The 27,436-nt window shown below is 49.4% G+C and overlaps 1 protein-coding gene and 1 long non-coding RNA gene across 4 annotated transcripts in view; both read left to right on the top strand.

Moving 5' to 3' along the window:
* The window catches only part of ZBTB16 (zinc finger and BTB domain containing 16), a 189,798-nt gene that overhangs the window by 54,139 nt on the left and 108,223 nt on the right, over positions 1-27,436 (top strand). The gene's annotated exons all lie outside the window — the stretch shown is intronic.
* On the top strand, positions 15,475-17,628 carry LOC309825564. The gene is made up of 3 exons (XR_014297049.1): positions 15,475-16,122; positions 16,790-16,934; positions 17,383-17,628. It is a non-coding gene; the product is annotated as an uncharacterized lncRNA (long non-coding RNA).

The following is a 27,436-nucleotide window of genomic DNA, read 5'->3' as shown; positions in this document are numbered from 1 at the left end:
GTACATAGACACACCAATACATTAGAGCATAATCAAGGTCGTAATAAAACAGAGAACAAGGTATAGAGGGAATGGAGGCGAACAGTGATTGTGTTTTGGAAGGGGCTGCAGATAAGACTTGGCGGAGAAGGCGACGTCTGAGCAGGGTTTGGGAAGGCAAGAGGAAGATCGCTAGTTAGGCAAGAGGGAAGGGCATTCCAGGGAGAAGAAACAGCACATGCAAAGGCCCAGGGGAGGAAGGAGCAGAGAACGGCAGGACACTGGGTCTCACTGGAGCTTGACATGTGTGATGAGGTGGGTAGAGGTGGTGGTCAGAGGTGATGTGGAGTCTGTCAGGAAGGCCTTGGCTTGCTCAGCAAAAGGATGTGAACTTTACTCTGTAAGTTTGGGGCAAGATGTTGAAAGCTTTTAATCAAGAGAGGGAAGTAATAGGAAATACATATTAGCAAGAGCCCTCCGAGTGTGGAATTGAGGATGAATATGTGGGTGTGTTAGCTTGGAGTCAGGGGCACCTCTTGGAAGCCTGGTGAGTGGCTTTGGTGAGAGGTAATGCAGGCTGAACTGTGGCGGCAGCGGGGCAGGTGGAGAGGGAAGGGTGCGTGGCCGGGCTAAGATGGGTAGGTCTTACTCATCGGGCAGGATTGTGAGGACGGAGTTGAGAGAGACCCCTGAGTTTCGGCTTGGATAACTGGTGAATGGTGGGAATATAAAAGAAGTTCTGGGTGGAAAAATCAGTTTATGTTTTGAACATGCTGTTGGAGGAGATCTTGGAAAAACCACATAGAGGTTGTCTTGTGTATTTGCAGTGGGTCTTGAAGGAAAGATATTTTGATAAGCAGACGTTGTCTGTATACGAATTCGTGTTTATTGACTTGTGATGATACTTTAGAGTGCATAAGGATCAGAAGTATCTTCATTCCGTGGCAGAAAATAGTATTTTTGGAGTCCCCTGAATAATGAGAGACGTTTTCATCAAAGACCTTTATTGGTGTGTGTGCTGACATTTGGAGAGCAGAGATAGATATTTTCCTTAGGTCTGGATTCCAGAGCCATGGGCTCTTCCCTCGCTCCTAATTAATCCTTTGTAGTTAGTTACTGATGAAATCATGACTCTATGAAATGTTAATCCTTGGCTTTATAAACACAACCAACTTTATCACAGGACCCCAGGTGTGCGTCTGAAATTAGTGGATTGAATCTATTGCCTATTTGATGACTTTATCAAATCCACAGGATCTGGAGAAAACAGGCTAGAGTTTGGGGAAGATTTTATCATGATTATTTTGGTAGTCTCGAATAGTTCTCAAATGCATATCATGGAATCTTAGAACTTAGAGACCACACCGTCAACTCCTCTGAGGAATCTTAGGCCCCGAGAGATGAAGTGACCGGAACCTTGGCCTCCTGCTTCATAGTTCATTTCTTCTGTCTCACCCCAAGGAGAACCAGTCAAAGAGAATGTCTGGAGTGAGGAGTTAGGAAGAGAAGAGTATTTCTAATAAAAGCAGCGTGGGGCGTGGGTCTGTGATGCATGTTCCAGCTCCTGTGGTTATACTTGTCTCGGAGTAACGGACTCTGGGTTGGAGCAGCAAAAAAGAGGGGAGCACAGATCACTCAGACAGTGACTTGGAGTTCGGTTGACCTTTCATGTTGACCTTTGTGATGAAGGATTCAGGGAGTCATGTATGTGAGTGAATGAGTGACAGAGTGTGTGTAAGAGAGTGTGTGTGTGTGCGTACACAGGTTCACCCTCCACCGCCTTCCCCTCTGGGAAGCCTGGAATTGCCTATAGGATTTTCTAGGGAGGATTCCTCTAGAGACCTGCTAATTCAGCCTCCACTGTGTTTCTGAATGATGCACAAATGCCTCTCCCCACGAAGCTAGAAAAAGAGAACTTTAGCAGTGCTGTGTGCGGGGACGGGGGCATGGCGTCACGGAGGTTTTGGGTTGGACAGTGTGATGGAAGGCTTCTGTCTGGTCCCACCTGGGTGTCTCCAGTGATGGGGGAGTGTGGGTTTCAACAGCAGCCGGAGCACCAGCTCTCCTCTCGTGAGTGCTGTGTCGTGTCATTCCTTGTGTGGGTGCTTTAAAAGCCAGACTTTAATCCTCACGACAGTTTTGCAGTAAGTATCGTTACCTCGGAGTACAGATAATAAAGTGAAGCTCAGAGTGCCTGGCCTGGTGACACACAGCTAGCAGGGATGGGGCTGGGACCTTGACTGACAGCCCAGCTTCCCCGATGCCACACCTGCTGCTAGTGAGGAAAGCCCTCATCGCCGGGGTTGCTCCCTCTGGAGTGAGAAGCAGCTCTCTTTACGGGAGGTGTTTCTCCAAAGAAGGATTACAGAGTCTTCTCTCACAATGACACAAAGGGCAGAGTCCTGTGGACAGAGCTGGAGTGTCTTGTCTGGAGGCAGTGGAATGAGCCGGGTGGCTTCCTGGCTCCTTTCCAGGAGGGAAGTCGCTGAGAGGCCAGCAGAGTCCATCTCTACTTTCCCGGGGACCAGAGAGGCCGTTGGAGCCACCCCCAAGCCCCTCTGCTTCCAAGGTTCTCTCAGGACTCTGGGGGCAGAGCCAGCACTTGCTAATGAGTAGGTACAAGGTATAGGGCCGCAGGTGGGGAGCAGGTGCTGAAGAGGCTGTCCCCTCCCACCAGACTTCCTTAGGGTCCCTACAGCTTCATTCACCTTGAACTCCTTCTCCTTGTCCCCAGTGTCATACTGCCTCCTATGCATTCCATCCATTCTGTGTCTCATCCTTTAAAACTGAATTCTCTTTGTATCTGTAAGTTGCTATCCTCTGAAACAGGAGAAACTTTCCCTTCTAGCTTGTCGCATTTTCTTCAGTTCCTCTCCCTTTTGCTACCCACCATATATTCACCCCTGGAAACCACTGAGCTTACTTCCTCTGCATGCTTCCTCTGCATCTCTTTGATTGATTGATTTTTGGCTGTGTTGGGTCTTCGTTGCGGTGCGCGGGCTTCTCATTGCAGTGGCTTCTCTTGTTGCGGAGCACGGGCTCTAGGTGCGCAGGCTTCAGTAGTTGTGGTGCGCGGGCTTCAGTAGTTGTGGCTCATGGGCTCTAGAGCGCAGGCTCAGTAGTTGTGGCGCACGGGCTTAGTTGCTCCGTGGCATGTGGGATCTTCCCGGACTAGGGCTCGAACCCGTGTCACCTCCATTGGCAGGCGGATTCTTAACCACTGCGCCACCAGGGAAGTCCCTGCATCTCTTTGGATGAGTTATTTCTTCAACTCGATCACAAGCTCTAAAGGGTGGCAGTGTCATGGTAGAAACCAAGTCAGGGCCTTCTCTGGGACCTGAGAACTTCTGTCAGAGTCTGTAGATTATGGTGATGATGAATGGTCTGGAGTTGGGGTGAAGCGTGGGAATTGAACAGTGAAGATGAAAAAAGGAAGGGCCAGCAGGGGCCCTAGGGTCCCTGTCTCCTCATCAGCCTTCATCTCTAAATCTTCTGCCCATCCTTCAGGACTCTTCTTTCCTCCTCCTGGGAACCCATGTAACCTCATCCCCTCCAAGATGGTGCCTCCTCTGCAGGGCCTCATCAGGGAGCCAATCTACACAGTCTAACGGTTAGAGGAAAACTAGACGGCCTCTCAGGGATGCCCAGTTGCAGTTCTTGTGTCCTGTGACATCCTGCCTGAGAAACCTTAGGATTGTACAGAATCTTAGGTACTAAATGTTTTTCAGATCCCACTTTCCTGGTGAGGAGGCTTTTCCATTGACGCGTAGGAAATGTTTAACAACTAATTCTGCAAGATGAAAAACACCTGATTTGTAGCGTTTGCTAATTTCTGTGGTAGGAATACTCCCACCCTGGCTGATTTCAGGCTGCCAGTGTGGAGTCACTGGGAAGAGAGACGTAGTGGTGGGAGCTGGCCCCAGAAGACCACAGCTTCTGAGTGCATTGATGTACTGGCAACCCTAGTCAACCTCCAGAATGAGCTCTAATCCTTGGTTGGCTGCCAGTAAGATGGGGAGGGTAGTTCCTCACCAAATCAGAACGTGAAATTCATGGCTCTGTTCTTTGTCTTGTCTGTTCCCATGTCTGGTTCTTGATTCTGTCCAGCACCATGGATATTTAGCAAACGTACTGTGTACATTACTGCTATGAGTTGAATCCTTGTGTACATTATCTCATTTAATCGTTAAAATAATCCCATGAAATAGGGACTGTTATTATCTCCATTTTACACATGAGGAAACTGAGACATGGAATGGGTATCCTGCTCAAGGCTATATAGCCTCTAAGTGGTAGAGCCTGAATTTGAAACCAAGACCGTCTGATCCCAGATTCCAAGCCTTCACCCAGTATATTATATTTCCAGTTTTATAGCATTTCACAGATGTCTCCGGATTTGGGTCTACTCCCAAGGGAGGGTCCTCGAACACAACCTTATCTCCTGTTGGCAACTCTTTGCTTTGGACTGTCAAGATAGATTCTGAGACGTGCGGTGTCATGCCCCCGTCTTTGGTCAGTTTGGTTGCAAGTTACTGGCTGTCCTCTAAGACACTTCCTGAACACCAAGACCACAGATTTCACTGAAGACTGAGATGGCTGCATTCTTCATAGACACTGGGTTTGCCTGTTCCAAAAATGGTGATTTCTATAGCAACCATTTATTCTAGCAGATGTGTGCCTGGTATGGTTGGCAGAGGGTGGGATCAGAAATGGAAACGGCCTTTTATTCTTCGTTTGCTGAATGCACACCCTATATGTGAGGCACATAAGAGGGGAAAATATGGCATCCTTAGAGTCTGTATAAGATCTGTGGCTGAGCAAAGAGGCAGTTGTTGTTTAGGGCTGATTTTTGTCTGTCGTGTGAGTTGGGCCATATTTGTCTTCTGGTTCTTTAAGGAGCATTTTTTGGGCAGATGTACCTGTTGGTTTCAGTTCAATGGAAGTTTGTCACTTTGGTTTCTGTAGAATGTGGACATTTACTTTGGGGGTAGGGCAGTTAAATAAACACGTAGAAGACATTGCCTTGGCTCTTAAAGATCTCAATGTCTAGGTTCATGTTTATTACTTAGGGCTTTTTTTGGTTGTAGGTTAAAAAAAAAAAGATTTGTGCTGGCTTAAAATAAACAAGACTGTTTGTTGTCATAATACGGGAGTGTATCATGGCGCCTAAGTGTAGGGATACAGTCCACCTTCAAAGGCAAGTGACTAGAACTGAAAAGTAGCTGTCAGAAACCCAGGCAGTGTTCTCTTTCTCTTTCTCATCCTCAGTTCAGCCTGTGCATCTAATTTCATTTTCATCTCTCTGCAGACCACAGGGTGAGTCTAAAAATTACCACCCCAAGACTCCCAGGTTTACATGTAACAAGACTTAATTGAACTTCTCCTGTCTGTGTCCCAAATTCCAGAGAGGGAATCTGTTGATGCATCCTGCATAGGCGTCTGCCCTTGGCCACTCACTCACTGAAGGCTTTGTGGTGAGTGTCCTGTCTGAGTCTGCTTGGGCCACTATAACAAACTGCCACAGACTGGGGCGGGGTGGTGGGGCTTTGACAACAGTTAAGTTTCTCACAGTTCTGGAGGCTAGAAAGTCCAAGATCAGGGTCCAGCCAGCATGGTCAGGTTCTGGCAAAGGCCCTCTTCCTGGCTTTCAGGTGGCCCCCTCCTTGCTGTGTCCTCACGTGGCAGAGAGAGAGAGGGAGAGGGAGAAGGGGGGAGAGAGAGAGAGGGAGGGAGAGAGGAAGGGAGGGAGATGAAGAAGGAGAGAGCAAGGGAGCTTTCTCTGTTGTTTCTTCTTCTTATAAGGGCACTAATCCTATTGGATGAGGGCCCCACCTGTATGACCTAATTTAACATTAATTACCTCCTTAAGGCCCTGTCTCTAAACACAGTCAAACTGGGGGCCAGAGCTTCAAATATGAGTTTGGGGGTGGAGGGTATAGTATCCAGTCATGCAGTATAACATGGCTCTCAGAATCTACCCTTGCGCCTTGTAGATTAGAAGGCGGCTTTATCAGGCCCCTCACAAAGAGACCACCATAGATGGGAAGGCTGAACACGATGCTAAGATGACCCCAAATGCCAGATGAGAATCTGAACCTCTTGTCAATACACTGCATTTGGGATGGATGGCTCTGTGGTGTACATATATGCGTGCACGGATGTTTGTGTTTGTAATATACATATACACACATATACATCTGTATATAAAACTAGAGAGGGCTCTTTGGAGAAGGAATGAAGGAATGTTTGAGGAAGGCTTTGCATCCTTGTCATCTGTTAACACACTGTGATGAGCTGCTCTCCATACTGGTTTACACATGGAGTTTGAAATTAAGTATAAATTCCCATTTCTCACACTCATGGGTTCTCTGTCCCTCAGAGGGGCTGTCAAGAAAGAGCAGGATTTACAATTTGCCAGTCTCTTAGCTCTGCGTTCCAGAGGAATTAAGGCTCTCTTATTGACAATGGCTTAACGTAGAGTTTTTAATAAAATAGGTGATGTGGGAGCACGCACTCCCGTCACCTGTGGCTAAACAGGTGCATGGGTGCCGGACCAGTGCAGGGCGCCTTTTGCAGCATTAGGCTCCCAAACCAGTGGGATACGTGCTTCTACGGAGACCAGATGATGAATATATTTTTAAACTTGGAACCTGTGAATCACTTATTATTTCTGAATTAGGAGTCAAAACATATGAATAATCTCAACAGGGTTTCAGCAGATGTATTTTGCCTTTAAGGTCGCTTAGCTTTGGGGAGATGGTTGGGGGTGATAGGGAGCAAGGTCCAGTTTGATTCTGTCTGTGACTCTGAGGAATCCATGTCATGTCTGCTCAATTTACCAGTCATGGGGAGTGTTACGCGAGGCACATCGCCACGGGGTCAGGGTAACGCAGGGAAGCAAACAGCCTTCTTTATTTTTTAATACATCAGTGTCACCAGTGCTCACAGCAGAGTGGTGAGTAGGTGGGCTCTGGTAGCTGTGTGTTCACAGCTATGATGATTGAAGAGGCAGCCGCCTGCCACAGAGTTCTCAGGTTTGCCTCAGATGCTTCTCCCACCCTCCCTTCTCTCCCGGCATCTCTCCCCCAACCTCCTACCAAACAAGGTCCGGAACTGAGGTGTTCTGGAATGCCGCCCTTGCTAAGCTCTGGGATTAGGGCCCGTCGTTTGGAAAGGGGGACGGTGGGAGAGGAAGAAATACCCAAACGTTAACCCCTTGAGCCCATAGCACTGAGAGGCCTCACCGTTTCAGCCATGGGCAAATCAGTGTCTCTTGGCCACATCCCTGAAACCTGAGAGTTGAGCACCAGAAGGAGACAGTTAAGCCGAGCCAGGCTGATGAAAATCTCTCTGTCCTTAATGACTCTGCCGGGCACACCTGCTCCAGCCTCTCACTCGCTCTCATTGTCAGAGGGACCCAGGTATTGAATGACCACCCAGTGCAGAGCGCGGCTCAAGGGGGCCGTGGAGGAGGGGGGTCATGAGCGAGAGGGAGGCCGTCTCTTGTCCTCAGGGAGCTTGCATGTGACTGGGGGCATGTTTAGGCTGACCGGGTGCTCAGGGAATGGCTGAGGCCCGGGGAGCGGGAGTCACCAGCCCTTAACTGACTATACCCTGCGCCAGGCACATACCCTAGACCCTCTCCCTCCCCGTCTGCCTGTTTTCCCTTAAAATTTTGCTGGAGTTTAAAAAAAAGACAACGGGAACACACACACTCATTTTAAGAAATGAAGCAATACAGAGATATATAAAGAGTTAACAATATTGCTTATCCACCCTCCTCTAAGGCAACTCATGTGTATTTTATTTTTATGAAATAATTTTTTTTTTTTTTGGCCGCACCACACGGCGTGCGGGATCTTAGTTCCCCGACCTGGGGATCAAACCTGTGCCCCCTGCAGTGGAAGCACGGAATCCTAACCACTGGACCGCCAGTGGAAGGAAGACTTTCAAACTTACAGACAAGTTCCAAGAATAATACAGAGAACTCCCATATCACCTTTACCAATTTGGGGGTTACCAGTTTTTAACTTCGTGCCCCTGGGTTTCTTCCCTGATCTCATGGAACCATGCAGCAGCCTTTGGTGGTTGAAGGTAGGTGGGATTACTCTTTTTAGACATGAGGAAGCCACGGCCCAAAGTTGTTGAGCAATGTCCCCAAGGTCGCATAGCTGTCAGATGGTGTGGCCAGGATTCCCACACCATTCCCGCATGACATCACCCGTGTTTTAATTTTGGTCGTTCCTCCTAGTACTTCTTTTTCAATCAAGGCTGCAGAAAGTGCATCCACTTCGTTCACAAGGAGGAGATGGTAGGAAAGTAAGAGGTGAACGCCTGCATCCCTTTGTCCTCCCCGAGACCAGTGATGTCCCCTCCCCCATTCTGGGTTTGGATAGTGGGAGGGGTCCAGGGCATATGCTGTAGGAGTGGCTCCTTGCTCCAGACCCTTCGGCTTCGGACAGCTAGATGAGGCCTTTCAGGGTCAAACCTGACCCCCATCAAGGAAATTCACTCCACAAATGCATTTTTTTTCCCATGAAGAGGCACCAGAGAACAGAACGAACAGAGTATCCATTTTCATGGAGAGACGAATTTGCTGTTGCCATTTGGCTGGACCCGGGTTTACGCAAACTCTTGGGACTGACCGTGTCCTCCTGTGTGAAAGGAGAAGACCGCAGTGCGCTGGTGTCGCACCTCGCGTCCCTGCTCCATGTGTCCTCCTGGATGGAAAGGTTGGACAGGCTGAACCCAGAGGTTCTGCCATTTGAAGGATCTTCTCTGAGCTCTGACTGGAATCCCTCCCTTCTGCCCAGACATGGGTGGTGCTTTTATCTAATGCCACCTCTGCCTCAGCTGGTCTTAAGACAAGGTGAATCCACTCCTCTGTACTGAAATATCTGGAAGGGAGTCTCCAAACAGGAGCCTCATGACCCTAGTCTCCCTCGTCCATTAACCATGCAGAGTTTTCCTGGCAGCGGCCCCTCTGTCCTCGTTCCTGCCTGTGGGGACAGGTCAGGTCATTGGGGACTCAGTTGGGTCCTTTGGGGTTGGTCCCAGGAACTCTGCCCACGAAGGAGCCAGACGGACAAGGTGGTGAGGCCCCTCACGTCTGATTCAGGGAGCTGAGCGTTATTGCTCAGAGTGGCCCTGGCTTTGTCTTTGTCAAGAGTGGGGTTGGGCCGCTGGGCTGCAGTACAGCAGGGGGATGAGAGCTGGGGTGGCAGGCAGACATTCTTGCCTCGTGAGGGAGGGTCTGAAAGCTTATTCCGTGGATACCCTCACAGACTCAGCTGAAGCTAGAGGCCTAGGTCACATGACCTGGGAGGGAGGCCACTCCTGGCCTGAGGACCCCATGAGCCTCCTGTGCCTGTGAGGGGCCACCCTGGGCTCTCCACTTCCCAATCCACAGCAGAGTTCCTGCTTCACAAAATTATACTTATTTACTTTGCAAACAGCTATGGTGTTCCCCGATGGTTCTGGGTGTGAGGGCTTCATCTCCCCCAGCGGGTCATAAGCCTCCTGAAGGCCAAGGCCTTGTCCTTTGTTCTTCACCTGGGGCAGAGGCAGGGGGTGCTGGCTCCTGGACCCCACCTTGGGCCCTGCGGTTCGGACTCCCTGCCTCCTGGCTCCGGTTGCACGACGTTTTCTTGCCTGCCCCCTTCCCTGCACCCCTGCCCCTAGGAATCACACACCCTGGGAACCACAGTGTCTTCGCAGGGTCAGGGCCTTCTCAGCACGAGGGGGATGTTGATGTGCCCTCCTGGTGCAGCTCCTCTCATGAGAATCCCTGCACCGGACGGTTCTTCTCCTCCACTGCAGCCCATAGGTCAAGGGGTTCTCGGAGTGCCCCGTCGACCCACCTGTGTTGGAACCCCATGGGGCGCGTGTTAAAATCTCTTGGCCCACAGGGATGGGCCGGAATCGGAACCCTGGAGTGGGAGTAGAAATCTGTATTAAATAAGTTCCCCAAATCATTCTGATGTGCACTGAAGTTAGAGAACCACTGTAGTGGTCTGAAGCCCCCATGCCCCACCCCTGTAAACACACACACAGACACAGACAGACAGGCAGACAGACAGACCCATACACACCCTGTTAAGTGACTGCTTCTGCTGCTGAGACACCTCTGCCTTCCAGGTGTGTGGCTGGGTGGGCGGGAGTGCCCCAGTACGGAGCCGGGTGGGTTCTTGATTAGGACCCATGTCAAGGGTTAGAGGAAGGAAGCGTTATAAGGGGGATATCAGAATGGGGTTCTTTGGGCCTGCTGGGGAGCCAGAAGGGCTCAAGGAGGGGGCTGTTCCGTCTCTGCAGAAGCCTGAAGCTGCCACCCACGTGGCCAGCCCATGACCACACAGATCTCTGACTCTCTCATCAGGTGTCACGTGTGCCCGCTTGCAGTCCTGAAGCAGGGTTTGGGAAGGGTTATGTGATTAATCTTGTGCCCTGGAGAATGCAACTGAGCACGTGTCTTAGAATGGAGTTGCAGAATCCCGGTGCTGTCTCCTCTTGGACGGCTGAAGACTGGGTGCTGAGGGTGGGAAGACCTCCCTCGCTCTCCTTACCTCCTGCCAGTATCACGAGTGATGGGAGGCAAGTTAATAAAGATCGGACTGGAAGGATGCAGGGCTGGGACTCAGGCCTGCCTGATCTAAGCCTTTAGTGCTTAGTTTTGATAGGACTTTTGGACAATTTCTTTCCCTTTTGGGGAGCTTAATCTCCTGACCCCTTGTTCCTGCCCCGTCTGGCACCTTGCTTTTTTAGTTCAGTGTCCATGTCTACAGCAAAGAGTGAGAAATGTCTAGAGCTGCATGGCTTCCTTAGGAAGGCTGAGGATCCCGAGGTGTCAGTGGTTTGGAGGCACGATGCTCCTGGGAGCTGCAGCGTGAGCTCGCCCTCATGCCTGCCCCGTAACAGCCAGAAGCACCTCTTTGGGGGATTCATCCCAGGCCGAGGCAGGGCGGTCAGCAACTTAGCCTGCTGTTGCTTCATCAGTGGGCAGCCTGGATGCCCACTGGGCAGACCCCCAGCTGCATCTGCAGAGGCCACGTGAGCGGTGGCTGAGCCGTGGTTGTGGCGAAGGCGGATGCCATCCACGTGGGTGCAGTGCGAAGGGTGAAGATTTCAGCCCCCGGACTCAGGCGGTCCTGGCTTTGAATCTCGACTCCCGACGCTTTTTTAGCTGTAGAGTCTTAGACAGGTTACTTAAACATCTGACCCTTAGTTTTCTCGCCTACAAAACGGGAGGCGAACACAGCAACGAGCTGCTAGGGTATGTGATGTTACGAGGATTTGGTGAGGTGAAGCCACGAAACCCTTCTTAGCACCTGGTCCGCGATCAGCATGAAATGAGGGTTAGCAGCAGGGTGTGTTCCCAAGACACTCGTGAGCTTGCAACCTGAAGCTTAGGTCCTCAAGGATAGCCAGCATCTGACTTGGGGTCTGGCTGTTGGAACCCTGGGCTGGCTTAGAAGGGGCCTGAGTTGGTGCAGTTTGCCTTCCCCGGAAGTGGGCACCCACCTGTCATCTGCCCCTGTGTGCCATTTGTCCTACCCAGACTCCCTCCACCGGGGCCCTGGAGCAGCAAGGGGAGGGACATGATGACAGGACCCAGGGTGCATCCAGGTGCCAAGAATCTGTCCAGCAGCCTTGACTTTTAGCCTGGGGTCTGGATGGGAGGGGGGCCGCTGCAGCCCCAAACCCGTTTGAAGCCCCATACGGTTCACTCTGCAGCTCTGGGACCACTTAACTTCTCTCTTCTTTACTTCGCTTTGAAAAGAGTCAGCAAAATCCTTGTTTCCATAAGCATTTTTCTGGCTGTAAAAAGCTGAAGCCCAAACCTGTTATTATAGCTGTTCATGCTATTTTAATCTGCTCTGTTTAGAGGTAAGAGGGTAGCAGTGACTCTGCAATTACCGAGTACATTTGATCCACGGCGCAGCTACCGGAGCCGGTGGAGAGCCCTCCGAGTGGGATGGTGCCATGTGTGGCAAATCGCTTTCAAATTTACTAAAAATATGCCCCTCTGCAGCCGTGCAGATATCATAATTTTCCTCCCTGAGGCTTATTGAAATTCCCGTTTGCTTCCTGCCATCCGCTCGCGCCCAGCACGTGTCCCGTGGCCCTCCTGCCTGTTCCCTTTCATTCTTTGTCTTGGCCCTCTTGGCCAGATTCTGTCTGGTCTCCCTTGCCCTCCGCCCCACCCCACCTGCTTTTTCTTCCTCCCTCTTGATTTTCTGCTCACAAATATTTTATATTCTACTGACTGGCACGCTAGTGAAACCATTTGCGTTTGCCATCGTCAGAAGAAAAATACTTAGCATTCTAAATCTATCAACTATTTCAAATTTAAACAAGCTGGCCCGGCGCTGCGCCTCCTCCATACAGTAATTGTTGCATCCCCAGGCTCCCTGTTCTATCTCTGTTCCTATTTCATTCACTTTTCTATTTGCAGCTGGTGCAGAATACGGGCTTCTCCCCCTCCCTCCCTCCTGCAGCCCGCTTTGTAGCCAGTGACCTTGGCTTTCCCGAGGGCTGCACTGTAAATGAAATGTGGCATCGCCACATGTATCTTGATAAAATATATCAGTGGATGAATTGCTTTTCATATTGATTTCCTTGGACGAGCAGGGTGTGTGTGGAAATCGTGTGTCTTAGTGAGAGTCCTAGAGAGAGGCAGGATGCCGAAGGAAGGGCAGGCTTTGTTTTTCTCTCACTTAGGAAAAGTTTCTGCTTGTTAGCTTGGGAGAGAGGCCTCTTGGCTCTGTAAGCTCACCCTCTTTGTAGGAGGAAAAAGCAAATGTCACCAGGGCGTGGCCTGTCACCAGGGAGGGCCATGCCATCCCAGTGACTGCCTGGGGTCTTTGGGGCGAGCGTGCATCTGGATGACCCCAGCTACTTTGTTATTGGAGAGAGCTGAGAAACTGTCTAGCCTTACTGGGGGCCCAGCAGCGTGGAGGGTCATGGATGGGCAGATGTATTTGTACGTGATCTTTATACCCTCCCCCTGGCCACTTTCCACTTTCACGTGTCAGGTTAGTTGAGATGTGGCACTTTTGAATCCAGGACTGATGCTGTGGCCCAAGGGAGCTATGGGGTTGTGCTTGACCAGGTGTAATTCGTATGTGTCAGCATGAATGCATGGGCGTGCATCAGTGTGTGTGCTCACACGTACGTGCACATAAAGAGCTGCGTGAGCCTTGCGTTTGGGCTGAGTGTGAATGCAGATAGACGGCAGTCTCCAGGCTTGCGGTGGCTGTTATTAGTGAGCTCTCGGAAAGGACAGTATCCAGCGAGGTGATCAAAACTTCATTTTCTCTCCTCTGCAATTGCCTTCCCAATTCCCTCTCCCAACTGCTCCTAAACAAAATAGATGTGTTCAGCCCTCTATTCTACCCAAGAAGTGAGCTGATAGTTGAATCTTTTTATGAGGTTAAATAAGCGTAGCTTAAGGTGATAACTGTGTGTGCATGTGTATGCTCATGTAATAAAACGCAGTTAACTGGAGTATTTGGGGATGAAGCTATGGCAATTCATTACATTTTCTGGCTAACTGAGGCTTAACTAGAAAATCCTTTTGGTTATAAGCTCTGCTGAAATGCTTTGCAAAACCAGAGCAGTACATTTTCCTTTGTAAGTACCAGGTAGTAAAGTAATTGACTTCTTCGACATTTCATGATCTTGCAGCATATGAGGGCTAGGTAGTCTTTGTTTATCATTTAAGATTTGTACGTGTCGTATGGAAGGTGTAGAACTGGTTCGAATTAATGTGTACCCCAAGAAGGTGGTTCTCACTGGGGATAATTTTGGCTCCCAGGGCACATCCAGCAATGTATGGAGACATTTTTTGTTGTTACACTAAGGGAAGCTGTTAACTGGTATGTAGTAGGTAGAAGCCACAGACACTTCTAAGCTCCCTACACGATCAGGACAATCCCCTTCCCCAGCCCCGCCCCACTGCAAATAATTATTTGATCTAAAATGTCAATAGCGCTGAGATTGAGAAACGCCAATTTAGGATATATTTTTAAACATTTTTGTCCCCAAATTTTTACTTAATTCTTGCACACAAAATATTTTGTTTTCACGGGTCTGGCTTTTTCAAAGAATCAGGTGCTGGAAGTGTTCTGAATTATTGAAGCCTCTAATTCATTGACATTTATTGTTCCACAGAACAAATAGGGAAGCCTGCCAGTTTGCAGATAGGCAGGCCTGTCCCCAGATGGCCCGCCAGTGAATGCCCAGATTCATCGAATCATTTAGGACCATTAAAAACCATTAGGGCCACACTAGCTTTAGATTAAACTAAGCAGAATAAATAATCCCAGAGGGGGCTGTAGTTTACCCTTTTCTCTTTGTCTTTGCAACCCAAACTAAATTCCCAGAGACTTACCAGAACTTTCTGGTGAGACACAGTTTATTCTACTTACTGCAGATCAGGGACAATCTGGGATTGGCATACTTAAAAGTGCTTCCGGAGTACGTAGACACGTTCATTGGTTTTGAGTGGCCCTGAGTGAGCCTCTGCAGTGCCTGTCTGGTTTGGGTCTGGTGGGTGTACCCAAGGGCAAATGGGGTGGGGATCTCACATACTCTGCATCTTTGACTCTCTTTGAACACATCATTGGAAGTCAGAGGATTCATATACTAAAAAGTCTTTTAAGCAAAATCTCACTGGTTTGGGGGAGTTAGGAAAGCTTTAGGGCCTCTCTTATTAGAGTAAAGGAAAAGCTTTTACTGTGAACTTAACCTCAAATGAAACTTCGGTGTCAAATGTTCTGGAACTATTACGTGTCATTTTATTAACCCATACCCTTTCTGTCTAGAACGCTGTAAGAGTCTAGTTAAATGAAGTCTGTGTGTCTGGTGAATGCGTGTGAGTGGTTGAAGAAAAGATGTTCAATGCTTGGTTTAATGTGCAAATTACCAATCCATGGTGACCTCTGTCGGGGGTTCATTATTGCATATAAACTAAAAAGGAAAAAGGTGTCCCTGCAAGACACAGGGGGTGGAGTCATGCAGCTGAAGCATGGGGTCATCTCTCAAGTGGAATTTTAGAGATTTGCCTTACAGTGTTCATCAGAAGGGGCGGCTGCAGGGAAAGAGGTCTGGAGGTAGAGGTAGGTGTCCAAGCGTCTTGGCCTGGTAATGCTGCGTTCTGGCTGTGTGACCTTGGACAAGTTGCTTAACCTTCCTGAGGCTCATGAGGACAACAGCACCCATCCTGCCCTGTGCAGACTTATTTGGGGAATCGAAGGATGGGAAAGCACTCTGTAAATTGCAAATAGCTGAGTAAACATCAGGCACTTGGGACATTGTTCCATCGTTAAGCAAGAGCAATGCCATTTGTAAACCGGGTTTTGAGTACATCCTGAGCGTCGTTTGTGAGAGGAGTCCGGGCTTCTCTGCACGTACTCCTAAGGAGGTCGGGTACCACAGATCTCTCCATCTGCCGTTTTCTAGCTGAGATGCTAAATAGAGTCATGGGTGTACCTGGGGTCTTTCTCGTTCCAGTGTAGCCTCCGAGGGGGGCTAGATGTGTCTCCCTTCCTCCCTCTCAGATGGAATTGTATTTATAGCCTGGTATAAATACAATCAGAAGGTTCCTATAAAACTCTGTTATTACTGCAGCACAAAGTTAGACATGCTTGAGGTTTCGGCTTCTTGGCTCTTCCATGTGGCAATGAATATTTTATGGGAAAGGAAATACTTAGTGTCTGACTCTTTTTATAGTGCAGCTACTCACAGGGCTGGTAACCTTCCAGATCTCTCCAAAATCAAAAGCGTTGCCTGTCCATCTCTCTGCTCCTTTCTTCCCAAAATCCATCGCCGCTCTGCCTTGCTGAGGTTTCCGTGTTCTCTTGGTGAATGGGTCGATTCACGCGCTGTGTGGGGTGCACTTTCCGATCCTAATGAACGCCCTAAACCAGAGGAGCTGGCCACTCACCAGCTCCGCCCCACCCCTGCTGGCACTTTGCGGCTCTGGTCGGCCCTGGGGGAGGTGTGCTGGCGGGTTGCCCTCTGGGCTGTCAACTTGAAGGCCTCCATCTGCATTTCCTTCCATGCTGCCGAGTGCCCCGTAGCCACCAGAGGATGGGACCAGCCTCTCCAAAGTCTACCCTCATCTTGGAATTCAAAAAGGAATCGGTGAGTTTGAAGTCCAGCAGAACCCAAGAGCTCTTCTCTTTCAAGGCCTGAGCTTGGGGCTGGGGCCTTGCCATGGGCAGCCATCAGGTTGGTGAGATTTCCCTCTCAGGCCCTCTTACTGCGGGCCCTTCAGTGACCCCACATGTAAGGCTGGAAAATGGGGCCTGGGTGGTCTTGGCCCTGGCTTGCTAGGTCCAGGCCTTTAAGTAGAAGAAAGGGGTCTCCTGGCAGCTCAGCGTCCATGGAGGTTGCTCCTCTGGCAGCCTGAGGCCATCCTGGCACAGGTGATCAGCTGGTTGACCTGATGGTCCTCAGACACGTGTCATGACTACAGCGGCATTGCAGACCAGCTTTATGGCCAGGTGACAGTGCCTCAGGTAGATAGCTCACGGGGCCCTCCCCAGAGGCCCTCACAGGCTGGAAAAGTGCTTAGGTCTCCCGTGGGTGTGGGCAAAGCAGCCTGGGTCTTTTTTTGTGTGTGTGTGGCTTAGTTTTCCTTTTATTATTATTATTATTTTTACATCTTTATTGGAGTATAATTGCTTTACAATGGTGTGTTAGTTTCTGCTTTATAACAAAGTGAATCAGTTATACATATACATATGTTCCCATATCTCTTCCCTCTTGCGTCTCCCTCCCTCCCACCCTCCCTATCCCACCCCTCCAGGTGGTCACAACAGCCTGGGTCTTTTGCCCGTGCCCAGGGCGCCCCAGCGTGAAGAGCATGGCGGGCCCAAGTGCAGCTTCTGAGACACAGGAGCAGAGCTGGCTGGGCGTCACCACTGGCTCAGGACAGTTTTTTCGTAGCAAGGGTGGGTCTGTGAAAAATGCTTCCCATCATCTGCATAGGGACCCCACACTTCATTTAATGGGGCCCTGGGCATGCGACGTTTCACCGTATCTGCCTTCTGCTCCGTGCCTGGTGTTTGTCTTGGCGCCAAAGTAGGTCCAGGGAGAGAGTGATTTGCAAACCTCCGGCGACTTTGGTTTGTTCTCCCAGCTCTGATTGTGTTACCGCCAAATAGAGCTGTATTTCCTCAGTACAGCTTTGTACTGGGTTTTCCTCTGTCCTCTTTTTCCCCTTCATCTTTCCTCTTTTTTGGTCTTTAGACCTTGGTGGCACAGGGTGGGCAGGGAGTAGAGGGCTTCTGGGCTTGTAGGCTCACAAGCTCAGCTGTGTCTTCAGTTGTGAAGGTGAAGAAAGGGTTATTTTGGGCATCCCTGGTGGTGCGGTGGTTAAGAATCCTCCTGCCAATGCAGGGGACACGGGTTGGAGCCCTGGTCCGGGAAGATGCCACATGCCGCGGAGCAACTAAACCCGTGTGCCACAACTACTGAGCCTGTGCTCTAGAGCCTGCGAGCCACAACTACTGAAGCTCGTGCACCTATAGCCTGTGCTCCACAACAAGAGAAGCCACCGCAATGAGAAGTCTACGCACCGCAACGAAGAGTAGCCCCCGCTCACCGCAACTAGAGAAAGCCCACACACAGCAATGAAGACCTAACACAGCCAAAAATAAACAAATAAAATAAATAAATTTTTTAAAAAATGGGTTATTTCTTATTTTTAGTAGTTTAGAGTGGGATCAGCAGATGGCTCTCTGGAGAAACTGAGCACAGCATTTCCTACCTGGGATTGGCTACACAGTGAGGACATTTAACACAAGTCAGCATTTAGGGTTCACCAGTTTGATGGGAGGGGTGGGTATAGGTGAGGCTAGAAGAACTGAAATCCTCAAATGTTCTAAAAGCATCATTATTGGTCTTTACTCATATTTTAACTAGCCCTCCCCACCTGTGAAATAAACGATGAAGATGGATAAAAGAAATGTAACCAGAGAGAGAATTAAGAGGGAAAACTTTTACTAAGCGTCTGTTGTATAATAGACACCGCCTTGTGCTTTTAAATGAATACCTTTCAGGTTAATTCCAAAGCTAAAGTGCAGCAATTCCCTGGTTCTGGGATCTGGGTAATCCATAGATGGGATCATTGGTCCAGGGATCAGATAACACACCAGTACTGAGCGTCTCATTCCGTATCTAGAGATGTGCCAGATACCATGGAAGATTCAAAGAGGTACGTGGTGTAATCCCATCTCTCAGGGGTTAAGGCCACACACCACACACACACATGTATGTACACACATATGTGCATGCACAGAGGTAGACATATGTTAGGGCAGCTCTACATTCCAGTGCTCCAGGAATTCACAGGGCACTGTGTCCTGGGTATCAAGAAGGTGACATGAGGCACTCTTTCTCCTTAGCAAAGCCTTATGGGCTGCCGTGATGGAAAGTGTAGACACCAGCAGAAGGTTAGGACAGAAAAACTCTCTCCTCAGAATGTATGGTTGGGACTTCCCTGGCGGTCCAGTGGTTAAGACTTTGCCTTGCAATGCAGGGGGTGCAGATTTGATTCCTGGTTGGGGAGCTAAGATCCCACATGCTTCGGGGCCAAAAAACCAAAACATGAAACAGAAACGATATTGTAAGAAATTCAGTAAAGACTTTAAAAATGGTCCAGATCAAAAAATCTTTAAAAATCAAAAATAAAGGTGTATGGTTAATGAATGTGGTAGGCAGAATAGTGCTTCCGCACCCCCCAAGATGTCCATGTTCTAATCCCTGGAAACTGTGAAGATGTTACTGGCAGAAGGGAATTAAGATTGTTAATCAACTGACTTTGAGACAGAGAAGTATCTGGGATGATCCAGGTGGGTCCAGTGTAATCACAAAGTTCTTTAGATGTGGAAAAGGGAGACAGAAGAGTTAGTGTCAGAGTCAGAAAAGGAGACATGAGGGTGGAAGCAGAGAACCAGAGAGACAGCTGCCTGGGAGAAACTCTGCCTGGTGTCGCTGGCTTTGAAGATGGAGGAAGGGACCATGGGCCAAGGAATGAGGGCAGCCTCTAGACGCTGAAAAAGGTGAGGACACAGATTCTTCCCTAGACCCTCCAGAAGGAACACGGGCCTGCCCACACCTTGATTTTAGCCCAATGAGACCCACTTTGAACTTCCTGCCTACAGAACTGTGAGATAATATATATGTTTTGTTTTAAGCTGCTAACTTGGTGGTAACTTGTTATAGCAGCAAATGGAAACTAATATAGCGAGGTGGAAGAAATTGGAATGGCTGGTCCTCAGGGGAAAGGGGACCAGTGCTCTTCGTTTTACTGTTCTCAGGAGGTCCTGCAACACGAAGTGATTTTTTTTCATCCCTCCCCAGAAAGTCAAGCAGGACTGACCCTTATCCCTCCCAGCTTCTTGTGCAGCTCAAAGCAAAACAACCCTGCCCTTCCCTGTACCTCACTTCCTTCTGTGGGATGGCTCCTCTCTTCCCTGCAGTGCTGTGAATTCAGTTTGTGCGTACAGATTCTCAAAGAGGGACTCCGGCTAAAGATGGAAGAGGGTTGCGTGGAATTCGGTTGAAGTCTTTCTGCCTTGAGGGACAGGCTTGGACCCTGGCTAGTGTGGTGTCTGGGTGCCAATGTCATTCCCCACCTTCCTTTGCTCAGGTTCTTCTTTTAACTTGTCTTCCTTGTGTGAAAACCTGGGTGAAGTTTTTAAAATAAGTAAGTTCTCCCAGGAAGGACTAAAAATAGCATTAGTTTTCAAGTCTTGGCATTTTATGAAGGTTCTTTACTGCTGTTTGGAGGGTAAGGTGCTCTGTGTAGGGCCACCCAAGAATAGCTGTGGAAATGAGGTCTTGTCCCCATAAAGGAGAGGGCTGTGAGTTCATTGATCACAGATCTGTCCATAGGCTGTCAGAGTCAGGAGGAACATCCTTATTTTACAGATGGGGAAACTGAGGCTTAGGGAGCTTACATGGTCCATGGAAGAGCTTGCAAGTTTGTGACCGTCTGAGAGCGTTTCCCCTTACTAGCTCTGCTAGTATTGCCAGTTTGGGGGCGGTGGGTGAATTGTGGTGGTGACAGAGATCAGTTTTCCAGTGTTGCCCCCAAGAGATGAGTGAAACTCATCAGATAGAATATTGCCTGCCAAAGCGTTTGGTTTGGGAGGTTTTACCTCTATCGTGGGACCTGAGAATAATGTTTATTGAGGATGACTTTATCTTGGGTGTTTCAGTTTTATCTTTAAGATTCAGGTGTAGGTTTAAGTGAAGGGCATCATCCTCCTTGAAGGTCGTATCATGTTGTCTCTGGAGTTTATGACTTAGCTCTTTTCGCTGGGTAACGTGTCTGTACTTTCTCTTATTATCCTATTCTTCTGCCTCCCAGATCTCCACAATTGTCCCACGTTCTTTGTGACATTTCTTTTCTGGAAGTCTTTAAAAATATTCTAGGTTTTTTGTCTGTAATGCTTGAGTACCTTTATTCCTGGATACAGAGAAGGCCCAAGGACCTCCCAGGCTCTCTAAGTCCTCTGATTCTTAGAAGGTTAAACTATTACGGAAACTGCATCTGTGTCTTCTCTTATTTCCTGCAGGCAGGGGTGACCTTTGGGGGTTACATTGTTCAGATCAACCATTATCTCCCATTTGAAGTCTGCTACTCTCATCTCTCTACCAAAAGAGGAACTAAACCTCATTGTCATGGTTAAGGTCATAGCCGACAGCCAGCTAAAGAAGTCAATGCTCCCCACTCACACGGCTCCCCCACTCCCCAGCTCTCCCATCCTCTCTAAGATGCAAGTGCCTTGGGAAAGAAAGGGAGTAGAGGGTAAACAAGAAAGATGAAAAGGCTTCCTGTGGTCCTTTCCATCTCTCAGCCTCACTGGAGAAGGAACTTGGCTGGGTATAGGAAAGTGACATGATGTGGTTGTTCAGATGGCAATTAAGTATTTATTTGACCAGATCTGAGGATTTCCAAGCACCTCCAAATCCTTCCAGCCTGTTTGCAGTGACAGGCCTGGAGGCTTCCAGCAAGACGATTAGGGCGTGAATTAGATTGTGTCTTCTGGAAGGGAGCTGAAGTTCCTTGCCCACTCTGTTATGGTTTATTTCATTAAGGTTGACCATGTCCTTCTCTCTGGGCAGAGAGAATGAAGATGGGTTCCATGGAGAAGAAAATGAAGCAATGGCAATGGAGAAGGACTCCATCGATGGTAGGGGGCTTTCTGAGACCCTGACGGAGTCTTCCTCCTCCCCCCAGTGAATGGTGCAGAGCTGGGGGAAGACCCTACCGGGCTGTTTTGAGCGCATCACCCCCTTCTGGTGATGAGTGCGGTGAGCCCCGTGCTTTGCACATGAGTGGTGCACAGGGGACAGCTCAGGTGAGCCCTGCTCTCCTGGTTGGCTCACACAGAAGGCAGCAAGTGAGGAGTGGCTTGTGGGGCCCTTGGGAGGAGCCTGTCAGGACCCAGGATGAAAGGGTGCCCAGGAGCGGTTGACAGCCCCACCTACGAGTCCTCTGTTCCCAAGCTGGAAAGAAAAGCAGGTAGCAGGGAGAGGAGGAGGCAATTCTTAGGGTCGGGATGGGGTTTAACCCTGGGAGCTGCCCTTTCAGAGCATAACAGCCCATGTGACTGAAGAGTGGGTAGGGTTAGTATCCCCAGCTTGACACACCACAGAATTTGGAGCCAGGAGAGGATGTAAGAGCCAAGGGAGGGATGCCTGGAGGTTTAGAAGTGGGTGCGGTATTTCCGGAGAGCAATAAACCTTAGAGAGGGTGCTCTCTTCAGTTTTGTTGTTTGGAGCCTATATGCAAAACTTGTAGCACCCTTCATCTAGCCTTCAGCCTTGCATCTCCCCTGTGTTGTTAGCTTTTTACGTGCTTATGTCTTGTGTTCTCTACTAAGTTTTAAGGTCCTTGAAGGTACAGCCTATGGATTACATTTCTTTGAACCTTTCCACAGGGGCTAACAGCATGCCTTGCATTTAGTAAGCAATAACCATCTCAACTTTGAGTGAATGGGACTACTGCTCCCTGTTCCCTTCCTCTTAGGGGAGCTACTTACTCATATTCCCATGGTCTCACTCATCACCTGTCCCCAGCTAGCTTTCTGTCTCAAAAAGAGGCTGATGCTAGCCTCTTCCTCCTCCAGAGGTGCTTTGGTGCGGATTTATAAGATGAAAATCATGGGACGTGAATGGCAGCCTTAGAACAGAGGGGTCCCTGGAACCACACTTCTGAAACCTGACGGAGACCCTTCTCCAGGCTGTCCCTGTTGATTCGTGGATTTCCCAGCTCATGGGTCAAGCTGATTCTCTGTCCTGAAAGGGAAAGGGGGGCCGCCTGTAATTCCCTGGAATCTCCAGTTATTATTTTTACCATCCTTCCTTCCTTCCTGTTCCTCCCCAAACTCCTCCATTTGCCAGCTCTGCCAGCGTGTTCACTGTGATTGTTTCAGCTTTATTTGGAAACTGGAAGCCTCATTTTACTATAATAGTTCCTTAATGATTTTCTAAATGAAACTTGCCTACTTCCTCTGCTCCACCACTTCTCAGATATTAAACAAATATCTCCAAGAGGTTTTCTTTTCTTTTTTTACCTTTTTTCTCCGAGACCAGCAGCTTGCTGAGCCACATGGTGAGAGATGGGGCGTGCTGTGGGGACATGCCCGCTTGGGCACGTGTGTGTAGTAGGTGATTCTTAGGGAGGGTGTGGTTTCTGCCCAGTGTTTTCTTGTCTTGCTGGCATCCAGCTCGGGAGCAAGACAGAGCACCCTGGCAAGTGACCAAAACAGAGTGTGTGGCAGGAAGGTCCCGTCGCCCAGATATTCCTGTGAGGATCCACTTGTCCATGAAGGGGAGGCTGTGCAGGAGGTCGGAGAGCAAGTGTCTGGCCAGTCTCCAAGGCCAGATGTTCTTTAGTGCCATGTGTCATGATAGGAGGCTTCTAGGATATGTCAGACCTCTGCTGTGGAACCACCATCATCCTGTGTTCCCCCCCTACCCCATCAGGGGCCCGCGATGGTGCCCTCTGTGTCTGCTTTCCAACCTCACCTTGTCCCCCATTAGCTTTCTTATCTAACTTCTCCCGTGCTACTCCACAGCACTCACTCAGCCCCCGCTCGCCTGTCTCCCAGTTGGCTGCCCTTCGCTCAGGAATGATATGATTCCTGTGTCTGCTTTGCCCTCATCTGAAATGCCTCTCCTCTTCTCTGCCTGCTACACCCTTGTTACCTTCTGGGCGCAGCCTGGAGCCCACTGCTCAGGGGGCCCTTGAGTGTTTGATTCCCACTGACTCTGGGTGTGGTGATTTCAGTCAGGACCTGACATCTAAGCATGGGAATAAGAACTGGTTTATATTATTCTGTGTATTGTCTTCTCTCTTCAACTAGACGGCAAGCCTTAGGGAGGTAGGCGGTGTCCTGTGCTTTTGTTGTATCTTTCACTGTGCCAAGACCTGATTGATTCTCAACCTGTCTGGGCTGGTGAGAGAGAAAGGGGACTTGGATATTTTGGCCCCCCACCATACTGAGTTGGTAACCAGCTCAAGATGACTGAGAGAAAGAAGTGACACAGTGTAACTCCTCCATTGCATGTTCTTGTTGCCATTTGCGCTCTCATCAGTAGATGACGGTCTGTTTGATTGGATGCACATTGAATGGTCTTTGGAAATGTCCTCATTCTCAATGCAGAATTGGGGCACTTCTTTCTGTCCCTCTCCTTCCATGGTCCCTGCCCACACCGAGCCTTCCACTCCTAGCCTTCCACTCCTAGCCAGCTCCGTTGTTTGTTTCAGGGAGGGTTTGAGTGGCTGGTCAATGACTGCAGTGCTGAGATCAAAGTCAGCCTCTTTCATAGGACTCTGCACAATCTAGCCCTCGCTACGACCTCTGCAACCCACTTCTTCACCTGACTCCTCCGGGTAGGCCAGCCAGACTCCCAGAGGCTGGTCCAGCATTGACTTGGCACGTTTTGGCTCATGTGATGCCACCATCACATGGAACTTTCTCCCTTATCTGAGGCCTTTCCATTCTTAATGTTCCCCAACGTGGGTAGATAGAGCTTCAGAGCTTACAAAGGGCCTGAAAGGACCAGCTCTATCTCACCACGCCCTCAAGCCATCTCTCGCCACGCCACCCACCTCTTAGCTGCTCCTCTTCTGCACACCTGCAGCGTGGATTAGTTGTTGGCATTTTGGCACATAACCACGTCTTGCTTTTGGGATTCTTTCTCTGTCTCTTTCTCACCAGTTTTGTGATGAACCAACCAGAGGACCAGGGTCTCTCTTTCTTCTTCTTCAGCCTTATATTAGCTAACACTTACTTAACACATTATATTCTCAACACTGTGCTGAGTCTTTTACATGCACAATCTCATTTTTCTATCCTCTGGGGTCATGATATCCAAGGCTGAGATAACCGAGACTTAGAGAATCCCAGCATCTTAAAGCTAGTAAGCCGTGGACCTGGAATTTACGATGAGGGCTGGTGACAGAGTCTGAGTTTTGTTTTTGTTTCTTTTTCTCTTTTGAATTTATTTTATTTATGGCTGCATTGGGTCTTCATTGCTGCACGCGGGCTTTCTCTGGTTGCGGCGAGCAGGGGCTACTATTCATTGCGGTACACAGGCTTCTCATTGCGGTGGCTTCTCTTTGTTTCAGGGCACGGGCTCTAGGCACGCGGGCTTCAGTAGTTGTGGCTCGCGGCCTCTAGAGCGCAGGTTCAGTAGCTGTGGCACATGGGCTTAGTTGCTTCGCGACATGTGGGATGTTCCCTGACCAGGGCTCGAACCCGTGTCCCCTGGATTGGCAGGCGGATTCTTAACCACTGCACCACCCGGGAAGTCCCTGAGTTTTTAAACTGTTTGCTCTGCCAACTAGAAATGTATCAGGCTCTGCCACTTACCAACTTGATGACCTCAGACAAGTTGTTTACTTCCTTATGCCTCGGTTTCCTCCTGGCAAAGCAGAAATAAAAATAATACCTGCCCAGTAGAGCTGTTCTGAGAATTGGATGAGACAGTGCATGAAAATGCACAGAATAGTGCCGGGAACATAGTAAGTGTTCAAATGTGTCTTGTACACCATTCCTCTAATTCTTCTTCATTATCAGCCTCATCTTAATACTGTTGTTTGCACCACAGTATCATCTCCGGGGTCTCAGGTATCATCTCAGCACCTAAGATAAGGTTATGTACGTGGCTTGTGCTCAGAAAATGCTTGATTCATGGATGAGAAGGCAGTTGGGTTTCCAGAGGTGACTTGGTGGGAAGCACTCGGTGTGATGCTGTCTGCATGGCAGGGACTGATTACGAGGCTGTCTTTCCTAGCGTGCAGCCTTGGCAGGTTGTGGTGGGGGGGGTGTGTGGGGGAGGGGGAGGGCATGGTTGGGTGTGATGGACACTGCAGTCGAGAACCTTCCTGTAGCCTAAAACCTCTTTTTCCTTCCCAGCCCTTTCCCCAGTAGCTCTGAGCCCTGCCAAGTCTGTGCACGAGCCTTGAAATGACAAAGTACCCTTTGGTTAATTGCACAACGGATTGCCTAGAGTTAAAAGTTCTGATTTATATGACTATAGCTCTCACTGCTCCATAACACAGGCCTGTAATCTACTTTCATTTCAAACAGAACGGTGATTTATAGGACAGCATACCGCTTTAGCTCAGAAATGAGGTGTTCAACATATGCTCTGTTGACATAAATTTGGAATTTATCGCTGTTGTCAAAACTGCCTGTTGGACAAAGGTGGGTATTAAGGCAATAAATGGCTCAGAATAGTTCTCTGTCACATTTCCTAACCATTGTATTCAGTCTATTTGAGGGAAAATATATATTCTTAAAAGCAATCAAATGTCCAAAATCCATGCATCTTGTTTTGAATGGTGAGAAGGGAGGATGCTGGGAGGATGGCCGGGTGCGGGGGCTTGTAGAGGGGCGGGGGTGGGTCAGGGATGTTGTCGAGGAGAATGGTTTTCATGAAGTTATGGTCCATTTTTAAAAGATTCCACTTTGCTTCCTCTCCCCCATCCCCATTAGGAGGTGGACTTTCTCATTTACAGGGAAGGGGAGGAAAATGAAAGCTCATTAAATAAAAGTAGTAAAGGACATTTTTATGTGTGGGCTTAAAGGCGGCAATGTCGGGGAGGAGTTAGGGACTGGGACCGGGAGGGAGGAGGGTACAATTTTGCTTATGGGGAAATAAGGCCACCAGCTCGCGTTGGCGTCGGCTTCTCTGCCACCCTGGCGAGCACAGGCTTGCTTCCACCTTCCTTCCGTGGGCTCTCAGGCTCCCGTGGGCCACGTGACCTCTCGACTGCCTGATGAGGGTTAAGAAGAGTTGGGTACCAGGCTCTGCACGATATGTTGTATGCACCCCATCCTGGTCCTGCTTATTTATCACCCACAGGATGGCCAAGACGCTTCCACCCACTCACCCGTTCCCCAGAACATGTCCTGGGCATCCGCTGACCCAGGCCCTTTGCGAGGCTGGAGACTGCAGAGGAGTGAGGCTGAGTCTGTGTTCGGGTAGTTTTCCATGCAGTTGGAGAGTCAGGCAAGCAAGCAGACGCACGCCCAGCGCTATTGGCGCAACAGTAGACGCGCACGCAAAGGACGGGGCAAAATGGAGGCCTGATCAGCTCTGGGAGCGGAGGGACCATGGAGGCTCCCTAGGGCTGAGGCTAGCTCTCCTGCCTGGTGAAATGGCCCTTTGTGACTATTAGATCCCGCAGGGAGAATACAGGAAAAAAAAAACAAACAAACAAACCCTAGTGATAGGCTTTTTAAAAAAGATGTGCGTTGTTGTGGTCAGGTGATCGCCAGCGTGTGTCGGTGTGGGTTTTCTGTGCTGCGTGTTATAAAAAGTGAGGCCAGGGTCCCTGTGCATCAAGGCTGCCACCTCCATTGTCATGTGCATCAGCTCCACACCGTGGACTGGTCACCGCATCCCCTGAGCGCAGGCAGGTAGCGTGGAGGATTTAGCGAATGTGGTCAGAGTCAAGGTTAAGAATCTCTCTCTTTTTCTCCATCCTCTGTTTTCAGATAACATAGCTTGTGGTCTGTGGTCCTAAGTGTGTGTGTCTCTGGGAGATGGAAAGTATGAGCATATCCAGAGAGGTGGCTGTGCGCGGTGGCTGTCAGCTGGGTCCAGAGTCCCAGGTTGTATGCATTTCCTGCACGCCTGGCTCGGCAGGCTTACAAGGTAGGAGCTGGAGGAAGGAGCAAGCTGCCTGGTACTTCTCCCTGTGAAAACAAGGCCCAGCAGGGGGAGAGGATGCATATTTTTTGCTTTTATTTTATTTCTCCTTTTATCTCCACGTCCACACGCTTGGAGCATCTCGGCAATGATAAATGTGTACTCTCACACGTGCACACCGTCCGCCTTTCTTTCTCTTGCCCGCGTGTGTGACACACACACGCACACACCCCCACGCAGTCCTGCGCACACCCGACGTGGACACCATTGTAAG

This window comes from Grampus griseus, assembly GCF_964374135.1.
Source record: "Grampus griseus genome assembly, chromosome: 8".
Lineage (NCBI taxonomy): Eukaryota > Metazoa > Chordata > Mammalia > Artiodactyla > Delphinidae > Grampus > Grampus griseus.
Note: the sequence above shows the minus strand (reverse complement) of the source record. Positions and strands in the feature narration are given on the sequence as shown.